Source organism: Manis pentadactyla (assembly GCF_030020395.1).
Source record: "Manis pentadactyla isolate mManPen7 chromosome 15 unlocalized genomic scaffold, mManPen7.hap1 SUPER_15_unloc_1, whole genome shotgun sequence".
Lineage (NCBI taxonomy): Eukaryota > Metazoa > Chordata > Mammalia > Pholidota > Manidae > Manis > Manis pentadactyla.
The window spans coordinates 1,350,597-1,373,490 of record NW_026644588.1 but is presented as its reverse complement, the minus strand read 5'-3'; the positions used below and the strand labels follow the sequence as shown (position 1 = coordinate 1,373,490).

Sequence of the window (22,894 nt, the reverse complement as noted above, 5' to 3'; positions counted from 1 at the left end):
CATACACTCTTGGGCTTGTGTTTACAGTGTGGTTTGGGTTCTGCCAGACTGAACGGGTAGAGTGGATTTTGTAGGGCCCTCTACTTTGTGTGTTTCAAGGAACTGGGAGAATCAACAACTCTCAGTCCAGGTACGGCTCAGTCTGTGATGCTACACGAGGTCTGGAACTGCAGGTAGGGCATGCACCAAATCTTACACCCTGGACACAGCTTGAGGATAGGGCTGTTTGCCTTGGCAATCTTCCTTGCATTTGACAGCAGCATGAATTTGGTCATTTGTACTCCGAAAGTGCTCCATATTCGCAGCACTGCTGCGGGATTTTAGCATGCTGGCAAAGCTGTCTGCTCTCTTTACACCACTTGACATCACCCTTCAATCTGGTGTTGGTCAGTGTACTCAAAAATGATTTTGAAAAATAATAAACCATAATTTAGATAGCCATAACTTGAGACTAGCCAGGGTGACCGCTTGCACAGTTTCATTCCCTCACATCTCAGACTTCAGTGAGACACTAACCTTGTTCCCATGGCCAAGAGCTATTTTGGCCACTAACTTTGCATTACTGTAATCATTGATTTCCATAATTGCAACATTTCACAAATACTTTTCTGAAACAATTCCCCATGCATTGTCATTGCAATTGCAGGTGAAATTCTATTTCCCATCAAGAAAAAATCATGCCGTGGGGTTCAGATGCCCCTGAGACAGGAACTGCGAATTTAGAGTAGGGTGAGGGCCTCCAAAAGAAGCAAAACAGGATAATTACGGTCAGAACATGGCAATGTGCAGAGAAACTCCTATGAAACTCTGTGTTCAACATTAAGCAAAGTCAGTCACACAAATTCTGATAGGAATAACAAATTAGGAATATAGGCAATTTTCAGCAGGATTGGTTAAAATAAAAAGGCAGCATTCAGGCTGGGACCAATAATAACACCTCAGTTAAACCTAAAGAATATAAAGCCCTAGACAACGCCCAACTACGGACTCTCCTGTCCCCTCCTGGCATGGGCCAGGGGCTCTGTTCTGTCACCTTATCTCTAAATAAAAGCCTCCCTTTGCTTTCCTACCTTGAGTGTTTGCAAAGTTCATTCTTCGACTCCGTGAACAAGAAGACCCTCATCAGTAAGTTGGTCTTTTCAGATAGTTATTAGATTCCAAAAAAGAATACATGGAGTAAGAAGTATGCCTCAATCCCTCAGTCGGACATAATCAGTGGTTCTACCTTCTGGAGAGAACCGGAGACAGCGCGCTGTCCACCTGTTTCGTGTTGCCCTGTATCCTCCTCTCTGTCGCCGTGGCGTAAGGCCCTGTCTGGAGCCTGTTCTCCTGACCCCGACCTAACCCCGTGAAACTAATACGATTGATCCTAAAGCTTCAGTTTACAAGTATTTGAAGAGCAATAAGAATATCAGATCCCAGCTACGAGTAGACGCACGTGGCGTCTGAGTGACAATATGGTACTCGTGCCCATTTGGTTTTGTGGCTTTGGGGTACGACAGTCCACAGCAATCTGGATGATTTCCCTTTAAGAAGCGTGAAGCGGTGCCCCGTCCTCAGAGCGTCGAGTCCTGCCGCAGCGCCCCTCACCTTCCGGCTCGGCCAGTCCTGGGGATGAGGAGCAGCGCCCCGCGCCAGGGCCCGCGGGCGTCAGAACTACGTTACCCGGAAGGCATTGCGCCGGCAGCACTGGGCCAATGAGGGCTCAGCAGAGGCATTTCCGGGCGAGACGACGGCGCCTGGGCGGGCCTTCCTGCGGCGTCTTCCGGCGGCATTTTGTAAACTTGGGAAGGCGGCGTGCGGCAGACGTCGGAGTCCTGGGCGGGCCTGGGCAGGAGACCGCCGTGCCCGCTGCTCTGAGGCGGGTCAGAGGCTCGTGGCGGGCCCAGCGGGCATCACTCGGGCTTGCTCTGCTACTGGGCCGGCCTGCGGACACGGAGCCTGGTACCTCTGCTCCCTTCCCCGCCCCGCCCACTGACCCCGGCGGCTCCGTTTGAGGTAAAGGGCTGGGTCCTGCGGGCCCTCACACAGCTCTTCTTATTCGGCTTCCAAGCCTCATACTTTTGTTGTTTTGCATGTCCTCTTAATGTAAGTCTCGCATTTATTTATATTTACCCCAGTCATTTTGGTCTTACAAATTGTGAAATATATGAAGGAAAGTGCAGAGAACTTAGAATGTGCAATTGAGTGGGAGATACTCGACAAACGTAATTTGGTTCCGCCTGTTTTTAAACTTTACATTAATGGAATCATAAGGATTATGATGTTTTTACTTCGTTTGCACAGTATGTCGTGCTTTTACCCATTTCGTGTCTATCCATTTCATTCACTTTCATTTTTGCGATGGTATTCTGTGGTATGAATAGGAGTGAAATGTCTGTTTTTGCGCATGTTTTCCGCACTTACTAACATTGCTTCTGTAGCTGCCATGTGTTCTGGGGTGTATAAGCACGCAGTTGTCTATCGTGTATATTAAAGATAGGAATTTTTTTCCCAAGTAGTCAAAGGCTTAATGTATTTTATAATGTAATACTAATTTTGCAAAATTTTACCAGTCTGTACACTCAGTAGTAGCTTACGATATTTACTCATTTCTGCAGTTTAACACAGCGATGTGTGTCAGCCTTACCGAATTTTTGCAATATATGAGTTTTGCGTTTTTTTCTGATTACCATTTTCTAAAGTGTTTTGTTTGCCATGTACGAACAAGTAATCGGGTTTGTGTTTTTAAATCATTTACTTATCCTATATATCAACTTTTTTTAACAAGTGGTTTCATCAGCCTGTTTTCAATTGTGTGGCTTGCCTTTGCAGTTCTTATGATAATGGGAGCCCTTTATCTTTACTGTAGTTGGATTTATTGTATATCTTACATGTCTTTATTGCTATGCTTGTCTTTGGTTTGAGTAATCTGTGCTGTTATTGGTACTTTCTTATAACTTGTAAGAGATGTGATTTTTTGTCCATTAACAGAGGTGTAAATTTGTATTTTACCCCCAATTTAAAAGCTGCCTTTTTAATTCTCTGTAACACCACTGCAGCCATAAAGCAAGCTCTGTAGTTTAACCCTAGTTCTATGCGACTGTACTAATAGCACTCTGCTTCTTTATCTAGCTTTATAATCTCATAATTACTCTTAGAGTGAATGCTCTCATATTGTACTTTAAAAAGATTTTTGTTTACTCTTCACTTATAACCTTGTGGTTTTTCAGAAATGGCTTTTTCTCCAATCCAAAGTACTAGGGGTTTTTACACTTGAATCTTACTAACTTCTCCCTACTCAAAAAACTATTGTAGCAAACTCTCATAGTCATTTGTACTGCAGCAACAGCAGTTAATACTGTCAAGAATGAAGATTGGGAGAGGGGCGGGTGAAAAATATTTTTATGAATGAAAAACACATTTTCTTACTCTCTCCATACTTATTTGCTGACCTCGCTGACTTGGTATCTTCTCTTATTGGAATATTTTCCAACCTGTTCATCCTGGTATTCATTATGTGGAAACATTTCTAAGGCATGTGCCAAGGTTTTTCTTTATTCTGAGTCTTTTAGCACTGTAAACATTCTGTTTATAATCCTGCACCCTTTTTTCTTGAGAAGTCTTTCATCTTCACTAGGTAGGGTTTGGGTTTTCTCACTCTCTCATTTTTCATATAATCAAGGTATGATCTGCCCATTTTTTCCCAGAAAAATAATATAACATTTAAAAAATTTACAGCCCAATTCACCTCTATTGTACTTTTCTTCTGTATTATTGGCTGCATACTCTTTGATTACCTCTATCTTGGGACAGTTCTGTAATTGTTTCCATAGAGAAAATGGGAATATATATTTTTATTATTATAGATAGTTAAGAAAGTGTTCATGGTCCCAAATATTGCCATGTAAATGTTTAGGATTGTTGCTAAACTCAGGAAAACATTTTTTATAGGCATTTCAATTTTTTTTTAATTTATGAAGGTTTCACCTGAGCACCATTGTAGTTTCAGCATTCACCCATATTATGAAGTACCCCCTCCCACACTCCAGGGAGTCACTGTCTACCAGTGTAGTAAGATGCTGTAGTCATTACTTGTCTTCTCCATGCTGTACTGCCTTCCCCGTGACCTACCTATATTGTTAGTGCTAATCAAAATTCCCATTAATGCCCTTCTCCCTCCTTTCCCAACCCCTCCCCTTTGATAACCCCTAGTCCCTTCTTGGAGTCTGTGAGTCTGCTGCTGTTTTGTTCCTTCACTTTTGCTTCGTTGTTATACTCCACAAATGAGGGAAATCATTTGGTATTTGTCTTTCTCTGCCTGACTTATTTCACTGGGCATAATACCCTCTAGCTCCATCCGTGTTGCTGCAAATGGTAGGATTTGTTTCTTTTTATTATGGCTGAATAATATTCCATTGTGTATTATGTATGACATCTTATTTATCCATTCATCTACTGATGGACACTTACTTAGGTTGCTTCCATATGGCTATTGTAAATAGTGCTGCAATAATATAAGGGTGCATATGTCTTTTTGAATCCGAGAAGTTGTTTTCTTTGGGTAAATTCCTAGGAGTGGAATTCCTGGGTCAAATGGTATTTCTATTTTTAGTTTTTTGAGGAACTTCCATATTGCTTTCCACAATGGTTGAACTATTTTACATTCCCACCAGCAGTGTAGGAGGGTTCCCCTTTTTCTGCATCCTCGCCAGCATTTGTTGTTCTTTGTCTTTTCTATGTTGACCATCCTAACTGGTGTGAAGTGATATCTCATTGTGGTTATAATTTGCATTTCCCTGATAATTAGCATCTTTTCATGTGCCTGTTGGCCATCTGAATTTCTTCTTTGGAGAAGTGTCTTCATATCCTCCACCCATTTTTTAATAGGGCTATTTGCTTTTTGGTCATTGAAGCGTGTGAGTTCTTCATATATTTTGGATGTTAATCCCTTGTCAGATATGTCATTTACAAAATACTCTCCCATACCGTAAGGATGCCTTTTTGTTCTGTTGATGGTGTCCTTTGCTGTACAGAAGGTTTTTAGCTTGATGTAGTCCCATTAATTCATTTTTGCTTTTATTTCCCTTGCCCAAGGAGATGTGTTCAGGTAAAAGGTGCTCATGTTTCTTCTATTCAAGAGATTTTTGCCTATGTTTTCTTCTAAGAGTTTTTATGGTTGCATGGCTTACATTCATATCTTTGACCCATTTCGAGTTTACTTTTGTATATGGAATTAGACAATGATCCAGTTTCATTCTCTGACATGTAGCTGTCCAGTTTTGCCAACACCAGCTGTTGAAGAGGCTGTCCTTTCCCCATTGTATGTCTATGACTCCTTTATCATATATTAATTCACCATATATGCTTGGGTTTATATCTGGGCTCTCTTTTCTGTTCCACTGGTCTGTGGGTCTGTTCTTGTGCCAGTACCAAATTGTCTTGATTACCATGCCTTTGTAGTAGAGCTTGAAGTTGGGGAGCATGATCCCCCCCTGCTTTATTCTTCTCAGGGTTGCTTTGGCTGTTTGGGGTCTTTTGTGGTTCCATATGAATTTTAGAACTATTTGTTCTAGTTCGTTGTGTAGAACCTGAAGAATCAAAAGTTAGCATAAGCACAGCCATCTTAAAGGCTCAAACACCATTTTCTAACCTAGAAGGAGAAAAATTACTAGAACTTTGAAAAACAAGTTAGTCAGCCAGTGTTAATTGTAGTGACCTTTAGTTAGCTAACCTCAATCAGTTAAGCTTATCTTGCTTAGAACCACCCTAAACATTCCGAAAGTGATTTTATCTAACCAGACCCCCAGGATGTGGCGTCAGCCGAAAATTTATGTGTCTATGGAAAAACACTGTATTGTGACTGTAGAAAATACTGCCCCTTTGAAAATGCTATAAAAACTTCTGGCTTTGTGTGTTCGGGGTCCTTGTTGAGACCCGCTGCGTCAGGCTAACGCATGGACCCCAGCTAGCTGGCCTCTGAATAAATTCCTCTTGCTTGTTGCATCAAGAGACGCCTTCCGTGAGTGATTTGGGGCGGCGTCCTCCTCTGGGAGAATCCAACAGTTGAAGAATTCTGTTGGTATTTTTATAGAGATTGCATTGAATCTGTAGATTGCTTTAGGCAGGATGGCTATTTTGACAATATTAATTCTTCCTATCCATGAGCACGGGATGTCTTCTTTAGTTTTTCTAATGACAGGGTATAGGTCTTTCACTTCTTTGGTTAGGTTTATTCCTAGGTATTTTATTCTTTTTGATGCAGTTGTGAATGGAATTGTTTTCCTGATTTCTCTCTGCTAATTCATCATTAGTGTATAGGAATGCCACATGTTCTGTGTATTAATTTTGTATCCTGCAACTTTACTGAATTCAGTTATGCTAGTTGTGGTTTTTTTGGTGGAGTTTGTAGGGTTATGTGTAAATCTGCCATCTGCAAATAGAGTTTAAATTCTTCCTTACCTCTTTGGATGCCTTTTATCTCTTTGTGTTGTCTGACTTTTGTGGCTAGGATTTGAATAAAAATGGTGAGGGTTGTTTTCACTGTTAAGTATGATTGTTGGCTGTGGGTTTGTTGTATATGGACTTTATTATGTTGAAATACTTGCCCTCTACACCCTTGTTTGTCCCGACCCACAGGACAGTCAACGGGGGTCGACGACCTGGAGGAGAGAATGAAGGGGCAAGGGACACAAAGAATGGACAGCAAGACAGGATATCTGATCAAGCTGACACAGTTTATTGTTTGCAGGCTCAATTTATACAGGTAGCGAGGAAGGGGTGGGTCAAAAGGTGATTGGGCCTTAGGTGGCGCCGGCGGGAGCGGAGGACCCGGAAGAGAAGCAGGGAGTTTGCCATCTTGTGGGTGGGGGCCCTAGGGAGGGAGGTTTTAAGGGTGGGGCTTTCGTAACCAAGCCTGCCTAAAGGCCCACAGGTTTGCTCCCAACACTTGTTAAGAGTTTTTATCATGAATGCATGTTGAATTTTGTCAAATGCTTTTTGTCCTTTTTGTTGATGTGGTGTGTGATGTTGATGGATTTTCAAATATTGTAACCTTCCTTGCATTCAAATCCCACTTGATCTTTTTGGTTTACTGATATTTTGTTGAGGACTTTTTTTTTTTTTTTTCTGTGAAAGGGGCTTTTACTTTTTCTTTTTTTAAAATAATTTTGCAGAGCGCACTTATTTACATTTGATGATTTGGTGAAGGCAGAGTACATATCTTTATCCCATTTTTGATTTATGGTTCAGTGGTTTTCAGTATATTCATAAAGTTGTACAGTCTTCACCATTATCCATACCCATTAGTAGTCATTCCCCCTTTTTCTCCCTCCTTAGCTCCTGGAAACTACTAATATCCTTACTAAATATATGGATTTGCTCTTTTGGACATTTTGGGTAATCATACAATATGTAGCCTTTTGTGTCTGGCTTTCACTTAGCATGTTTTCAAGGTTCATCTATGTTGTGTAATGTATCATAACTTCATTCTATTGTATGATCAAATAATATTCCATTGAATGGATATACCAAATTTTGTAATCTGTTCACCAGTTGATGGACATTTGGGTTGTTTCCACATGTTAACTATTAAGAATAATGCTACTATGAACATAAGCAAGTTTTTGTGTGTACATATGATATCAGCTGTTTGGTACATACTTAGGAATAGAATTGCTAAATCATATGGTAACTATATGTTTAACTTTTTGAAGAACTGCCTAACCATTTTGCACAGCAGCTCCTCCATTTTTCATTCCCACCAGCAGTATATGAGTATACCCATTTCTCCGTATCTTCAGTTACACTTGCTGTTGTCTGTTTTTTAGCCATCTTAGTGGGTGTAAAGTAGTATCTCATTGTGGTTTTGATTTGCATTTCCCTAATGATTAATGATGTCTAGCATATTTTCATGTGCTTATTGGCTATTTGTATATCTTCTTTGGAGGAATGTCTATTCAAATGCTTTGTCAATTTTTTTAATGAGTTGTCTTTTTACTGTTGAATTGTTAGAATTCTATAGGTATTCTAGATACAAATCCCTTATCAAATATGATTTGCAAGTGTTTTCTCCCACTCTATGAGTTGTCTTTTCTTTTTTTTTTTTAATTTTATTTTGGTATCATTAATCTACAATTACATGAAGGACATTATGTTTACTAGGCTCCCCCCTTCACCAAATGCCCCCCACATACCCATTCACAGTCACTGTCCATCAACATAGTATGATGCTGTAAAATCACTACTTGTCTTCTCTGTGTTGTACAGCCCTCCCCATGCCCCCCCCCCCCACACTATACATGTTAATCGTAATGCCCCCTTTCTTGTTGAGGACTTTTGCATCTATGTTCATCAGAGTATTTGGCCTGTAATTTTCTTTTTTGTAATATCTTTGGAAGCATTCCCTCCTCTTTTACTTTTTGCAATGCTTTAAGAAATGGGTATTTAGCTCTCCTTCAAATGTTTTTCTCAAAGAACCATGGCCTGATGAGGTAGGAAGCCCAAGAAAAGGATGAAGTTTTTTAACCCAGGAAGCAGGGGGCTCTCCCAGCATCGTGGCATTGTTGGGGTACAGTATAGAGATGCCAATGATATATCTCATCCTGACTCTGTAACCAGTTAACCCACAACATAAGGAAAAGCTGTTTTTCTTTAACCCTGTAGTAAAGGTATAGAAGACACGGCCCCATTGTGCTCGGGCTCAACCTGTAGGTATGAGTCTGCTGAGCCAGTGCTGACACCAATAAAACTGCTTCTCGCCCCATGTCTCAGGGTCCCAACTCGTTTGTAGTTCCCACAGTTCCTACAACTGGTTTCATTGATTTTTTTCTGTTGCTTTATTTTTCTTTATTTCTGCTCTGCTCTTTATTATGTTCCCTACTGCAACTGACTTTGGGTTTTCATTTATTCTTTTTCTAGCTTCTTTGTGATTTTTGACTGTTCATTTTGGATTTCTTGTGGTAAGCCTGTTGCTACATACTTTCCTCGTAGGCCTTTGCTGTGTCCCATGGGCTGTTGAACTTGATTTCTGTTTTAATTTGTTCATTGTTATTTAGAAGGGTGTTATTTGCATCCAGGTGTTCTGTCCGTCTTTTTGTTTTCTTTGTGGCAGCTATGGAGTTTTTGGAGCAGGAAAAAAGTGATGTGACTCAGGTCTTTTCTAACAGGTTACGCCCTGGCTGCAGAGTTCAGAACAATAGGCTAGAGACAGAAAAGACCGCTAAGGAGGTCACTGCATCATCCAGTTGGACATAGTAGATGTGGAGGCAGGAGAAATATTGGGCTTCTGGGTTTGTTTTTAAAGTGGGACTGACCAGTTTTCTTACTACAGGGTACTTGTTCAGTGAGACTGTTAGGATTTCCGTTTTGGGCTGTGTTGAGTAGTCTATGTTCTGGAGACTCTCTCAAGTGTAGTTCATGAGAGGCCAGCTGCGCCTGCATGTCTAGGGAGGGCTTCAGGATGGAGACATTAGAAAATGTGGCATCTGGTGTATAAAAAGACGGACAAGAAATAACAGTGGTGTCAGGGATGGTTGCAGCGAGCGGCAAGGTTTCACAGGGCAGTAACCATGGGACATAGACGCAGAGGCAACAAGCACTGGAGGTGAGGGGAATATGAAGCTAGGCTGCTGCCAGTCACTGTTCTGGGTTTTGGGTGACTAAGGTTGAAGCTAGAAACAAGGCCAGGTGGGACGGACGCCTTCTGAGCAGGACTAAGTTGGAGGTGTATGGGGGCGAAGTGGGGCCTGGTCCACTTGCCAAACACGCTCTGGATGCCATATGCAGAGGGTGTGTGAGACCAGAGAAATACCAGTTTTATGGGCCAAATATATGATGAAGATAGGGACCAATGAGTAGGACTTTGAGAAAGGTTGTATCTGGGAGACATGATGCAGGGCTCCCTGAGGCTGTCCTGCAGGAGGGATGGGGCTCTGCATGCCAGGCTTGGAGCTTAGGTGATATCTGCCCCACCCTCCATTGTTGCTGAGGGTTAAACCCAGTGATGAAGGGCACAGGAGTGTTGTAACCTGTGGGGTCCCCAGGAGAGAGGCCACTTTTGGGGGCATAACTGTCCCCCATCATCCCAGGCCTCTCTGACCTTTGATGATGCGGCTGTGTACCTCTCCCAGGGGATGAAGCCCAGAGACTCCCTGCACTTGTTGCAGTCCCTGAGTAAGGCTCTCTTGCAGCCCCAGCATCCGGGGCTGCTCTGCCTCCCCATTTTCCTGGGTGCCTACGGTGTGGTGTATACTATACCTCCTGTGTAAGTACTGTAAGCCCCTATACAATACCAGCGCTGGAAGGTTTTACAGGTAAAAGAGACTAAGAATTTAGGCCGGTGGGTGCCATGTGCCTTGGCAGCTCCTTAGGAACCACGCCCCTCTGCTGCAGCTTCCGCGCCTCCTGGATGACATCTCCTGGGGCTCCTGGGGTTGCAGGAGCCCAGCACGGTCCTGGTCATTATTTATAGGATATTATTTCCCGAGGTTGTTTCGGGGTTGGTGTCTTAGACCTGGCATCTCGAGGTCCTGGGGTCCCGTGTAGTGCCCCTGGAGCTGGGGAGGACTGGCCCCTGGGGGTTGTCATGAGGGACCATGTGATGTTGGGTTAAGATCAGCAGGACCATGTCTTATGTCCAATACTGTTTTTAATGCAAATGCCCCTTGCTGTGTATCTCATTTCCGTCCTCCCCACCCTGTCATTTTGCTCACATCATTTCCACTCTTAGAAGTGACCTGGCTTCCACCACTGACGGTTCCCTGCTCCTCTCTCCAGTGTGACCTACATACTTAATGTGTCGTGAAATCTATACCTATCCTTAAAATAGTTCTTGAACACCAGTTCTCAGTGCCAGTATTTTGTTGGATTTTCTTGGCTCGGGCGCACCCTTCCACCCTGTACATGTGGGTCCGGCAGGCCCCTGGACCCTGCATCTCCTTGCCTGGTGACCTCCCTGTTCTGTGGTACTCGGCACAGCCCCATTCCCTCCCTCAGCGTGCTGCCAGGCATCTATTGTTTTCCTTGGTGTGTCAGACACACCCTTTATGCTGAGGCTGCCTCCTCCTACGGTAGTCTGCATAGAAGTTCACCGGCATTTTTCTCTGCTTTCAGGTTGCTGGCATGGAGCAGATGAGCCACCTTCTGAGCAGGATATGCCATGGGAGTATCTGTCTACCCAGAAGGCCTGTTTCTGGGAGATGGGTAGACTGGGCACAGAAGATGACTTGCATCTTAGCTGAGGACCTGCACCAGCGAACCCTGGGCAGAAGCTGTGTGGAGCGTATGGGGAATCTCACAGGTTACCGGGAGCAGCCCCGCGGAGAGAAACTCTTCAGAAAGGGTGGGACATGCCTCCTGCATGCAGAGCTGCCCAGTCAGTGTGTCAGAGGAGCCCTTCCCCTGCCAGGAGGCGGCTTTCCGCCGTGGCCCTCCAGCACCGGCCTGTGCACAGCTGAGGGTGCGGGACTGTCGCTTTGGATCAGGCGCAGTGAATGAGGGAAGCCTTGTCACGTAGACTTCTCAGCACCAGGGTCCACACTGGAGAAAGAGGCCCTATGAGTGCAACGAATGTTGGAAAACCTTCAGCTGCAACAAACCTACTGTCCAGCAGCAGCCGGCATCAGTGGGTGTGGTCTGTGGCCTAAAGCTCCCGTTCTCAAACCACCGGAGTCCACGCTGGGGCACGCACAGTGCAGGGGATGTAGGCGGTTGTTTCAGTCAGAGCTTTGGCCTCCCTGAACACCAGAGAATTCACGCTAGTAGGTGAGCACATTGAATGTGGAGAAAGGTCACGCTAGAGCATGTGGCCTCATGAGTGCAGTGACTGGGGGGAAAGCCTTCAGTCCAAGGCCTGAACTCTTAGCTGAAGTTCGCCCTGGAGAAGGCCTCACTGGCCCTCACAGACTGATGCAGGCAGGCCACGAGCTGTATGTTTGACACAACCCGAGAGGGGCATCAACTTGAAGTTGACACCATGCAGTCCTAGTTAGAGATTGTGAGCACAGGTTTCTCAGGAAGCTTCTAGAACTACACTGTACTGAACCTGCTCAGTCAGCCCGCCTTACATGGCAGCAGGCTTTCTGCGATAGATGCCACCTCCCCCGCTCAGTATAAGCTCTGCTGGCTGTCCCCTGCCGTCAGCCCTGGGGTGCTGTCGTTCTCTCCCATCTGACTGGCCCCGTAGGACTAGGATGGGCACCTAACAAGCCTTCTGACCAAGAGCCCAGCCTGCATTTTGCTGAGGTTCTAACCTTCCACAGCCACTTTGGTTTCATGAGTTGCTCATGATTTTATTAGCCTCCAAGTCAACCTTTGTAGGAAGTATTTGGCTCAGTTTGGGGTGGTTTGTGCAATAAGAACATTAATCATTTAAGCCATTTTTATCTTGGGGTTTCTAGTCAGCTGGTAATGTTGAAAACAGGTGGACTCTGCAAGGATAAAGAAGTGAACAAACTCAGGCCTCACCTCAGTGAGAGATCGTGGCAGAGAAGTCACCAAGGTTTGCTGGAGCTAGACTGCAGGGTTTTTTATCTAATGGAAGCCAATTTGTGGACCCAGAGGGTCCCCCTGAGAGGATTGTTGTAAGAACCACCGCTGTTTTAGAGAGGGCATATAAGCCAGCTGGTGTCACTGATTCCTCTGGGCATCAGCTAGGGGGCCTGACACCAGAGGGGGATGTCTGTCCTCAATTTGCATCCAGAAACGTCCCAATGACTGTTTAGGATAAAGCCTTTTGTCAAAATTCTCACACCCTGGCAAGCGTAAAGGTTAAGCTCTTACACCTCCAGTGGCATGCCAATTGGGGACTGAGAGTGGAAACACATAATCCAGACATGTGATTTTCGCGACTAACAGAGCTCCTGGTAACTGAAATGGAAACCCTTCCTGTTAGCAGTGCTCACTGTTCGGTGCAGCAGGGCCTCCCTCCCCTCCAGAGTTAAAAGGCAAGATTGCTTTATAATTTTTCACATGCAGCTTCGCAATTTTAACGTTGTAATTCCAGTACCCATTCTTGTATTTGTGGCCCTTCCTCCCTGAACTCCCAGGGCATTTGATTACTTTTTCAATATTCAGTTGGTGCTTTCTGGACTCTTGGTAATTGGAATCTTAGTCTGTTTACTGTATTTTTTTACTCACCTTTTGTGGGTACATAGTTTATTGAGAATCATCCAAAAAATAAAGATGTACTTTTAATTCCCATAAAACACCTTTTGTTCCTCTAATCGACTAACCACTCACATTTTTTAAAGGGTTGGGGTTTTTGGTGTTCAGGTTCAACTAGCACCTATGACTGTAAGACTAGATTGTACTGTAATAGAAACATAGGCCACAACATAACTTTAGTCTCTATTAAAATTCCCCATGACTTTAAGGTGTAGACAGTTAATAAAAACACCTTTGTTTGTACTATTGTTTCCCATTTCCCCCTCATTAAATACTTGAACTGTGGCCAATTTCCCCACAGAGAACATGATTAAGTCATCAAATGTGAATTCGGAAAGAGATGTGTGTGCAAGAGGTCGTGACAACACCATTATAACCTGAGGAACACAGGAATTAGTAAAATAATTATGAAAGAAACGACTTTGAGTTTACTGTGCAATGAAGAGTTAAGTAAAAAAAATGCCAAAGTTGTCTAATGTTTGAACATCTGAAAGAATGGCTTGGCACCTGCCTGGCTCCTTGGGAGATAAGCCCTTAAAGCATTCTGCCTCTTTCGTGCCCGAGGGGGCTTTGGGCTAGATGGTTTCCTGCTAACTATCATTTATGGTGGATCTGCCACACAAGAGGCTCCTTGTATATATATATATATATATATATATATATATATATATAGAGAGAGAGAGAGAGAGAGAGAGAGAGAGAGAGAGAGAGACGACCAAGGCTTGGGTCTCACTGCCTTGGTCATCTGTGCTTCCTGCACCATGTCGCACTGCCGAGAAGGAAGCTGACATGAGCTCTCCTGGCCTCTGCCCAGACATTGTCCAGCCTGTGTCCTCACAATAGAACTTTGCTCAGTTCTGAGAGTTCTCGTGAAAACCTGAGCTGGTCTTGGGGATTGAAGAACTAAGACTACCTTTGTATATACCTCACTTTAAAATAAGGTGCACGGTTTGATGACAAAACCAAAAGTTCTTTTGTGTCATTTGTATGACTCATCCCCCTTCAAAAGGAATGCATTGGAAATGCCAGGAACCCAGCTCCTATATTTTTTCATCATATACCTAATTAGATGTGTTCTCTCACCACCACCCCCTTACACATAAACCCCCTGTATCAATGTCATTTAACTTCTACAAAACAATTTTCAAAAAAACGGCAGTACTTTTTTCATTAAAAATTAGGGTCACACCTCCTGTTACCTACAGAAAACCTGCCTTAACTTTATATAGCTGCTGCACACAAATTACTGCCGCGGCAGGGGGCACATGAGTGAAGTCCTTTCCCAGAGCTTTGGTCAGTTGCAGTGGGCTGGAGTATGGTTCCCAGTCATTAAAGCCCAACAGTGTAGCATCTTGCTTTGCGGGTCATTAAAATCAGCCTCCTCTGCAAATACTGCCTCCCTCTGCCACGTACTGTAAGGGCACCTGCAAGTACATGGCTCAGAACCCTGAATCGCAATAAACGGATGGTGCATATGTCTTTTTGAATCTGGGGTCTTGTTTTCTTCGGGTAAATTCCTAAGAGTGTAATGACTGGGTCAAATGGTATTTCTATTTAAAATAAAGTTTTACCTCTATAACTTGGCCATTTACCTATTATACACAATTTGACGCATTCTAGATTAAAAATAACTTGATTCTCTCGGATAATGTATATTATGTTGACCACTGTTGGGGAATCTCCACAAATGTAGAAAAGCTATTGAATTAGCACGAAAACAATGTGATGGACATCCCAACGCAATACATTGGAGACAGCGTAGAGACGAGAGAAATCTCACCTTTTCCTTTGTTACACAGTTTACCCTAAACCTAACTGGTGATTTGAGGTGGGGTCCTGTCTCCAAAGGAATAGAATCTCTCTTATCTGACAGGTAGGTTAGTTGCAATTAGAACCTGACGCCTAAATCCACCCCTCCTGGCATCTGGGAGCGCTCACCTTCCTCGACACCCGCTTTTCAAAGAGGTGGCACAGGACTCTTAAAAAGCCCTTCCAGTGGCTGCTTCCGCGTCGGTTTTAGATTATGCATTAGCTACATGGAAAATTATTCCCAACGTCTCCATAAACTTTATGGCTCATAAAGGCCAGACTAACAGCCAAAAAGTTTCCTTCTTTCCTGCAAGTCGGCTTCCGTGGAGCGGGCAGGATGTGGGCGCTCAGCGTGAGCAGGGGCAACGTGTACGCGCTTCGGAAAATGGGCACAGCGGACAGGCAGCCTCCTGGACAACCGTTGACCGCTGGGACCAGCCCGGGGGCAGAATGGGCCCAGCAAGGGAGGGACCCGCGCCACACAGCCGCGAGGCACAACGGGGTGGTGCAGGATTAACCGCCCAGCGGGGTTCAGGTAGGCGGAGCCCAGGTTAGAACGAGGCCCAGGGGCCCTCAGGGTACCGATGGCCACAGGCCTGCAACGCCCCTTAGATTCGCCCGGCTGTTTTCCCGATCAGCGGCGAAGCCGACCAGCCCCCGCGAAGGGCCGGGTTTTACTACCTCCCCCGAGGAGCCGGAAGGTTTGCCGGCAGGGCGCCCGCCACAGCCCCGTGAGGGAAGCGGAGACACGCCACCGTTTTCGCCGTTGCCCAGGGCACCCACCTACCCGAGACAAGGAGCCCCGCGCGGACGCACAGCCCTGGGTGGCCCCCGCGGTGCATGCGGCTGGGAGCCCCGGCCTCGCGGCTCTCCGCGGGGCCAACCGCCCCCACCCCCGGGACGCACTAGGCGCCTGCGGGAGGGGGCGGAACGGCCCCCGGATTACGGCCGCTGCCGCGAGGCGGGCCTCGTCCACCGGACGCTGCCACCCCATCCGCCTGCGCCGCGCAGGCTCCGCGCGTCCAGCCCTCCGGCAGCATCGTAGCCCAGGCCCCTCACCACGGATGGACTACGGCGGCCAGAGGGGCGCGGGCGGGTGGCGTCCTTCGCGTGGGCCGCTGCGCCCTCGGGATCTCGGGCGACGAGCCGGCGGTGCAGCGAGACGGGACGAGGCTGGCCGCTGGGGGTCACTGGTCTCTGCGCGCGGCCTCCAGGCCCTTGCGGTCCACGCGGTCGCGGGCGTGTGGCCGGGAGAACACGCTGGCACAGCGCTTCTTGCTGACGAGCAGGTGGGGAAAGTGGACCTCACGCTCCAGCAGCAGGGGTGGGGAAGGGGCCCGACAGCAAATCCGCAGCCTCCGTTCCAGGGTCGCCGCCTAGGGCACGAGACCACCCAGGCCCATGGCAGCGTCGCCTAGCCCCCCATGGCGTTGGCGCCGGGGCCGTTCTCCACCGCATACTTGGACCCATCAGTTGCTTTGCTTTCCCAAGCATCTGGCACCCGAACCCGGTGACGCTCGAGGCAGGGAGGGCGGGGAGACGGGTTGGCGGACCACTGAGAACCGCCCAGGGAGTGCACACCCCGTGAGAGCCGAGGCTCCGAAGGCCCAGCACGCGACTCCAATGGGCCCCACAGCGCAGCACCCCCCCAGGTAGAGGCGGGGCAAGGCCCCGCACTCCCGGCACGCCCTCTGGGGGGGAGGCGCTGGATGGGAGGGAGGGCGAGGGGACCCCGTGACCTTGCCCCCCTCCTCCGGGCGTCACACCCCTCCCGCGCGCTCGCCTCTCTCGACCAGGGCCCGCACTGCCCGCCCCGCACGCTCTCCTGAACCGATCCTTCCCCAGCAGCAGCCTTGCTGGGACTCCCTACTTCCTTCCGCCAACCTCCACCGTCCCTCTCCAACGACTTGGGCCAGCCGGAGGCGATCCAAGGGCCTCGCTGAGCCATCCAACCAGCAGCAGTGATGGCGCAGTGTGTACAAAAACGCAACGACTCACAGGCACACACTGGAGCACTGCAAGCCCCATCGGGAATGGGGTCAGCGGTTACCCGCGCCTGCCGGTAGGGAAGGCACCCACACACTCAGCCAGTCCGCGAGGCGCAGCAGCCCGAGACCTCGGAGGGCATCGTCTCAGACCCGGTGTCGTTCATCCTCGGTTAGCTGCACAGCAGTCGTGCCTCAAGAGGCAGGGGGACATCGGCCATGCAAGGAACACAGAACTGCACAGGCCAGTTTCATTAGTTACCGGAAGTAACCAACCTTCTCTCCACCAAGTGCCATGACCACCGCGTGGGAATGCCCTCAGCAGTCGGCATCGTTTATGGCTAGAACTGGGGCATCTTGTAGTCATCTCCAATCTCCTACTTTGGGCTGTGATTAACAAAAACATTCTCAGCAAATGCTTTCAATTCCCCCACGTATTGCGCAAGTCCAAGTCTTTCACCAGTAGGTGCAAAATACCAAAGCGATAACCATCACCTCTTAATCATGGCTTTATCACTCCCAAACCAACAAATTTGAACGGCAGTCCCCCCTTCCATCACTTCCGGCTGCAGTATCCAGGCAACGAGGGCCTGCTTTTGAATAGTTTCCAAAGTAAATGCTTACAAGGCCACAAGGACAAGCCACAAAAACACGAGGACACCAAGAGACGAGGACAAGGGACAGGTAGGGGACCACATCGTGGCAGACCATCCCCCAGGGTCAAACTACAAGCTTTCTCACTGTAGCAACGTACACCTTATTGGAGCTGTAATTACCGCAGCTGCTGGCATCAGATTTGCCCTCCAAGGATCCTTGATTAAAGGGGTCTCATTCCAATTGCAGGACTTCAGAAGAATCCTATTTTTCGTCACAACCTCTCCAGGTGAGGAGTGGTAAGATGTGATAAATTGTTTCTCCGACTTCTAGGCGGAATTGAATCCTGATTACTGTCACCCGTTGTCACCAGGGCAGGCACAGCAGCTACCGTCAGAAGTTGATAGGACGTTCGAATGAGCGGCACTCCCCGGGGAGCATGCCACCGGGCCAGGTAGTCTAAGCCTGAGGCACTACACGGTAAAGCCACAGGCCCATGCGCACCTGGGTACGCCTGGCTCAGTCTTTGAGGCAAAGAACGACGGGGGAGGCGGGCGGGAGCCACATTGGCCCCCCTGCAATCACGGGGCTGGGGGGTGAACCCCAGCCCCAGGGCAACCCACACTCGCGAAACTGACCGCCCAGGAGAACACACACATGGCAACACGGAGAGGCAGTGGCTGCACCCTCGCGCAGCCCGGACGGCAGTTACTGGGCACGCGCGTGAACTGGAGCGGGGCCGAGACCAGGCCCTGAAGCGGGGTGCAGGCGCGGAACCCACGCTGGCCAGGGGCGCCCCTCCTTCGAGCCCAGCGCGGCGGCTGCCCAGCCCCTCAGCCCTCACGCAGGTGCCGAATCGACAGCGGCGGACACCTAGGGCCACGGCGGACCCAGGAAGCGATACGAAGCGGACGTTGGCTCCGGGTTGGGAACCGCCAGGGCCAGCGGCAGACGGCTGTTGGCGGGTATAGGTGTCTGGTGGTGGGGAGGCGCCCTGGGCGCCGCGAGGGCTCGGGAAGCTTTAGTCTCCCCACCGCTCACCAGGGCCCCCGGCAGCCACTGCCCGACGGCTCCCGCAGAACAGCGGCAGGCCCCGTAGCCTCGAGGAAGCCACCTGGCCTGGGTGCCTCCTCCAGGTTTCGCCCTGCCTCCACCGCCCTCCGACATTTCGTGCGGCCTCACTGGGCTCCATGTGGGGCGAAAAACACCCGGAAACGGCACTAGCCGTCGGGGCCGGTGCGACACCCACTCCGAGGCTGGTTCAGTCCCAGGCCGGACAGCACAGACGGTCGACCTAGCTCGGGCAGGAGAGGGTCGTCAGTAACCAGGCGGAGGCGCAGCCCAGGGCGGGGACCCAGAGGAACCCAGGAAAAGGCCTCAAGGCGGCCACGTCCTTGAACGGCCGTGGGATCCGCCCCCACAAACACCAGCGTGGCCTCTGGATGCCTTGCATGCGGCCAGCCTCGCCACCCTTGAGCCTCCACCCCCAGGAACCCCACAAGATCCCCGCCGTGAGGTCCAACCACCCATCCTTCCAGGGCGCTCTGGAGCCACGTCCCTGGAGCGTTCCGGAGACGGCCCGACGCGTGCGACCCTGCTGGTGTCCGGGCCGTGAGCTGTCGGAGGGCCGCACGCGGCATGGGGCTTGGAACGGGCCCCTTGGTAGGAGTCGGAAAAGCCGGCCCTGTAGCGCTCCTCCCCCGCCCAAGGAGCAAAGAGGAACCCAGCGGGCAAATAATGGTGCCCGGCCCACCTCAGGGCCGAAGACCCTGCGAACCGGGGAGGAAAACGTGCTTGCACGCGGTGGGTGGAAGCCGCACCCATGGCTGCGGTGCGCGACCTGCACTTTGGAGTCCGGCACCCCAGCATCCACTGGGCGCACTAGGGACGTCACCTTACAGAGGGCGCGTCTACCCAACCCAGCGCCCCGACGGGTGCTCGCCCTCGGGCTGGGACCTGTGCCCCACGCTGGACGCGTCGGTTTGCCGAGCAGCTTCGCATTCTTACGACTTGTCCCCTCACGCGTCCACGCCGCGCGGCAGTTTCTAAAGACGCTAGCGCCTCGTGTCTGACTTGTCCCACGGCTCACCGTGCAGGGCGCGCCCGCCGGACACACTGTGCGCAGCTGGAAGAGGGGGCGACTCTCACACGTCAGGGACCGGAGGGCTGCCAGGAATCGGGACGCCGCCGCCGCTTGGCCTCAGGCACTCGGGGGTCGCACAGAAGACCAAGGGGCTGCAGCGCGGAGAGACGCCACTCCCCTGCGGAGAGCGGCTCACGGGGCAAGCGAGAAACGGACAAGGACCTGCAGTGCCCGAGGCCCCGGCCGGCCAGCGCCGTGAGGCCGAGGCTGGCAGAGCCAGGACGGCCGGGTTCCGCAGCCGTGCCGCCAGAGGGAAGGGACAGGATGCGGGCAGAGGCAGGGCAACGCCCGTGGCTCGACCGGCGGAGCCGGGGCCGGACCTTGGGGGCGCGATCCCGCTACCCGGCTCCGGAGACCCTAAGGGCAGTCCGGCGAGAGAGGCCACCGGAAAGCCCGCGGGCGCAGCCGATCTCCGTTCTGAGGGAGGAGCAGCCGGCAGTCCCGAGAAGACACCTGCGTGCCGGCAGTCTGTAGGGGGCTTCTCGGCGCGCCTGGGCGCCTGCGGGCAGTGCTCGGGGCGGGCGACCGGCCCACGGTGCTGGAGACCAGGGGCGGCCCCGCGTCCCGGTCGCCCAGGCGCAGGAGAGCCGGCGCAGGCCCCGGCGGCCCTCAGGCCGGAGACAAGCAGCCGCGCGTCCCGTCGCGACCGACCCCAGCGCTCGATTGCGAGTGTAAGGATCCCACCTCCTCCGCTGACCTCCGGGGAGCCTGTCGGCTGCCTACTCGGCTGCAAAAAATGTTAACTAAAGGCGAAACAAAACGCTGCTCCCGCGGCCTGGTAAGGCCGACGGGTCACGACGGCTTCCTGGGACCGCTGCCCAGCCCCCCAGCCCCCGTGCCGCGCCATCTCCGTCAGCCCTGGAGCTCCTGGGCAGGCCGGTCCACGCGGGAGCCGAAGGCATTGAAGCGGCCCGAGGACGCCGTCTGCCGGAGGGCGGGCGGGATCGGTCAGTTGTGTGTCCAAATCGGAACTTGGAAATACTCCCGCGGAGGCGCCCCCTCTCCAGGCCGCGCTGGACGCCCACGTCAGCCCCCGGCAGGAGTTCCACCGAGGGGCCTCGGCCCGCCCCCCAGGCGGCTGGGCGTCCAGGGGCCCCACAGACGGCGGGGCCGGTGCGGACTCGGGACGATGAGCGAGAAAGCCTCCCAGCCACCGGGACCCACGCGCGCCGGCGTGGACGCCTCCCCTGCTGCAGCGCGGTTCGCTGTTGGGACAGAGAAAATTCCGCAGAGGACGGTGCCCACGAGGGACCGCGGCCGGGCCCCGCGCATCCTATGTGGGCCTCCACAAGCCCAGGCCGGCGATTTCGGGCCGGGACTCGGGAAAACGGGGGAGAAGTTCGAGTCCGACGGACGAGCCCGTCGCGCCCTCCGCTGGACTCACGGCTGGGCCCGGGCCGAGCTCCCCACGGAGCAGGGCGCCCCGGTCGGTCCCCGCGGGTGGAGGGGCACTGTGAGTCCGGGGAGAGGAAATCCCGGGGCAAAATACCTCTAAAAGCCGAAATCGGTCAAAAGGAGAAATGAAGTTTAAAACCCATTTATTACTTACAAACTGCAGCCCAGCGCCATCTGCTCCGGAAGAAGCAGGCAGGCCAACCAGCCCCTCCCCTTAAACCCAGGATCAGACACGCCCTCAGTTGCCCAGGTAATTGCCCACTGACCCCCCCCCCCCCCCCTGAGGATGTGCAGATGCACCAAAGCCCGGCGCGATGGTCTGGAAATATTACAAGTTTACCCACACCGTCCCAGACAAGCCCTAGTTCTCCGCTCTTCCTGGTGTTTCTCGGGTCCTTTCCTCTCGAGCAGGCGTGAGTTTCTAAGCCCACCTCGGAAGTTTTCTAGGTGTTGGATTACAGCTGCGGCAAACAGCGAAATACACAACTAAGTAAAATTCCTGATAAATTCAGAAAAGCAAGCATGGAGAAATCTCATTGTTAAATCTTACAGAAGTTTCTGTGAAGTGTTGTAAAGTTCCTGGAGGTTTAACGGGCAAACTGACACATGCAAACGTCATAGCGTGGGGTTCGCAGCTAATGCCGCGGACCCCTTCCAGGCGCTCAGGTCAGTTCCGCTGCTTTGAAATTCTTCCTTCGGGGCTAATTTCAAACTCCATAAAAGCATCCACATGGCCTTTGAACTACCCAGAAAGATAAAAATCATCGTGTCTGCTCTCCAGCCCTCCTCCGGGCCTTGTGTATGGTCACACGCATACTCGGTGTTGCAGTGTTGGCACTAACCCTTGTGTGGTGTTTTTCTTAATGTCGTCATTGCACACATTCCTCTCAGTGAAAAAGATACTCACTTTTTCCTCTAAATTTTTAATGTTGTTAGGACAGCATGTATAGCTCCTATAGTCTTAAGGAAATGTGTTGCCTTTTTTTTCTCTTCGAGAGCCTGACTTTATTTCCTTTGGATATATGCTCAGAGGTGGGATTGCTGGATCATACAGTTGTTCTATTTTTAAGTTTCTGAGGAACCTCCATATTGTTTTCCATAGTGGCTGCACCAATTCACAGGGTAAAATCAATTTACAATCAATAAGGTACAAGGGTTCCCTTTTCTCCACATTCTCACTAGCACTTGTTATCTCTTGTATTTCTTTTTTTTTTTGTATCATTAATCTACAATTACATGAGGAACATTATGTTTACTAGGCTCCCCCCTTCACCAAGTCCCCCCCCACCCCATTACAGTCACTGTCCATCAGCATAGTAAGATGCTGTAGAATCACTACTTGTCTTCTCTGTGTTGCACAGTCCTCCCTGTGGCCCCCCACATTACACGTGCTAATCATAAGGCCCCCTTTCTTCCCCCCCTTATCCCTCCCTTCCCACCCACCCTCCTCAGTCCCTTTCCCTTTGGTAACTGTTAGTCCATTCTTGGGTTCAGTGACTCTGCTGCTGTTTTGCTCCTTCCGTTTTTTCTTTGTTCTTATACTCTGCATATGAGTGAAATCATTTGGTACTTGTCTTTTTCTGCCTGGCTTATTTCACTGAGCATAATACCCTCTAGCTCCACCTATGTAGTTGCAAATGGCATTGCCTTTTGAGGGCCCGCCTTGTTTCCTCTCCTCTCAGGAGGACTGTCTGGGCCTTAGCTGTGGCTGTACGTGGACCAGAGATGAGAGGTGGGGAATCCTTTCTCAGGGAACACTTCTTGGTTCAAAGAAGAGGGTTTTCTTTCTATATCTGGGAGTTTTTTGGCACAAGGTGGTCCATCA

The 22,894-nt window shown here is 50.0% G+C and overlaps 1 long non-coding RNA gene across 2 annotated transcripts; it reads left to right on the top strand.

Moving 5' to 3' along the window:
* Positions 1–1,672: 1,672 nt before the first annotated feature.
* Positions 1,673–18,075, top strand: LOC130682263 (uncharacterized). Of its 2 annotated transcripts, none has more exons than XR_008995498.1 (3): positions 1,673–2,010; positions 11,107–13,776; positions 13,833–18,075. It is a non-coding gene; the product is annotated as an uncharacterized LOC130682263 (long non-coding RNA). The 2 variants fall into 2 exon arrangements; XR_008995499.1 differs by having other exon boundaries at positions 13,829–18,075.
* The last annotated feature ends 4,819 nt before the right edge of the window (positions 18,076–22,894 follow it).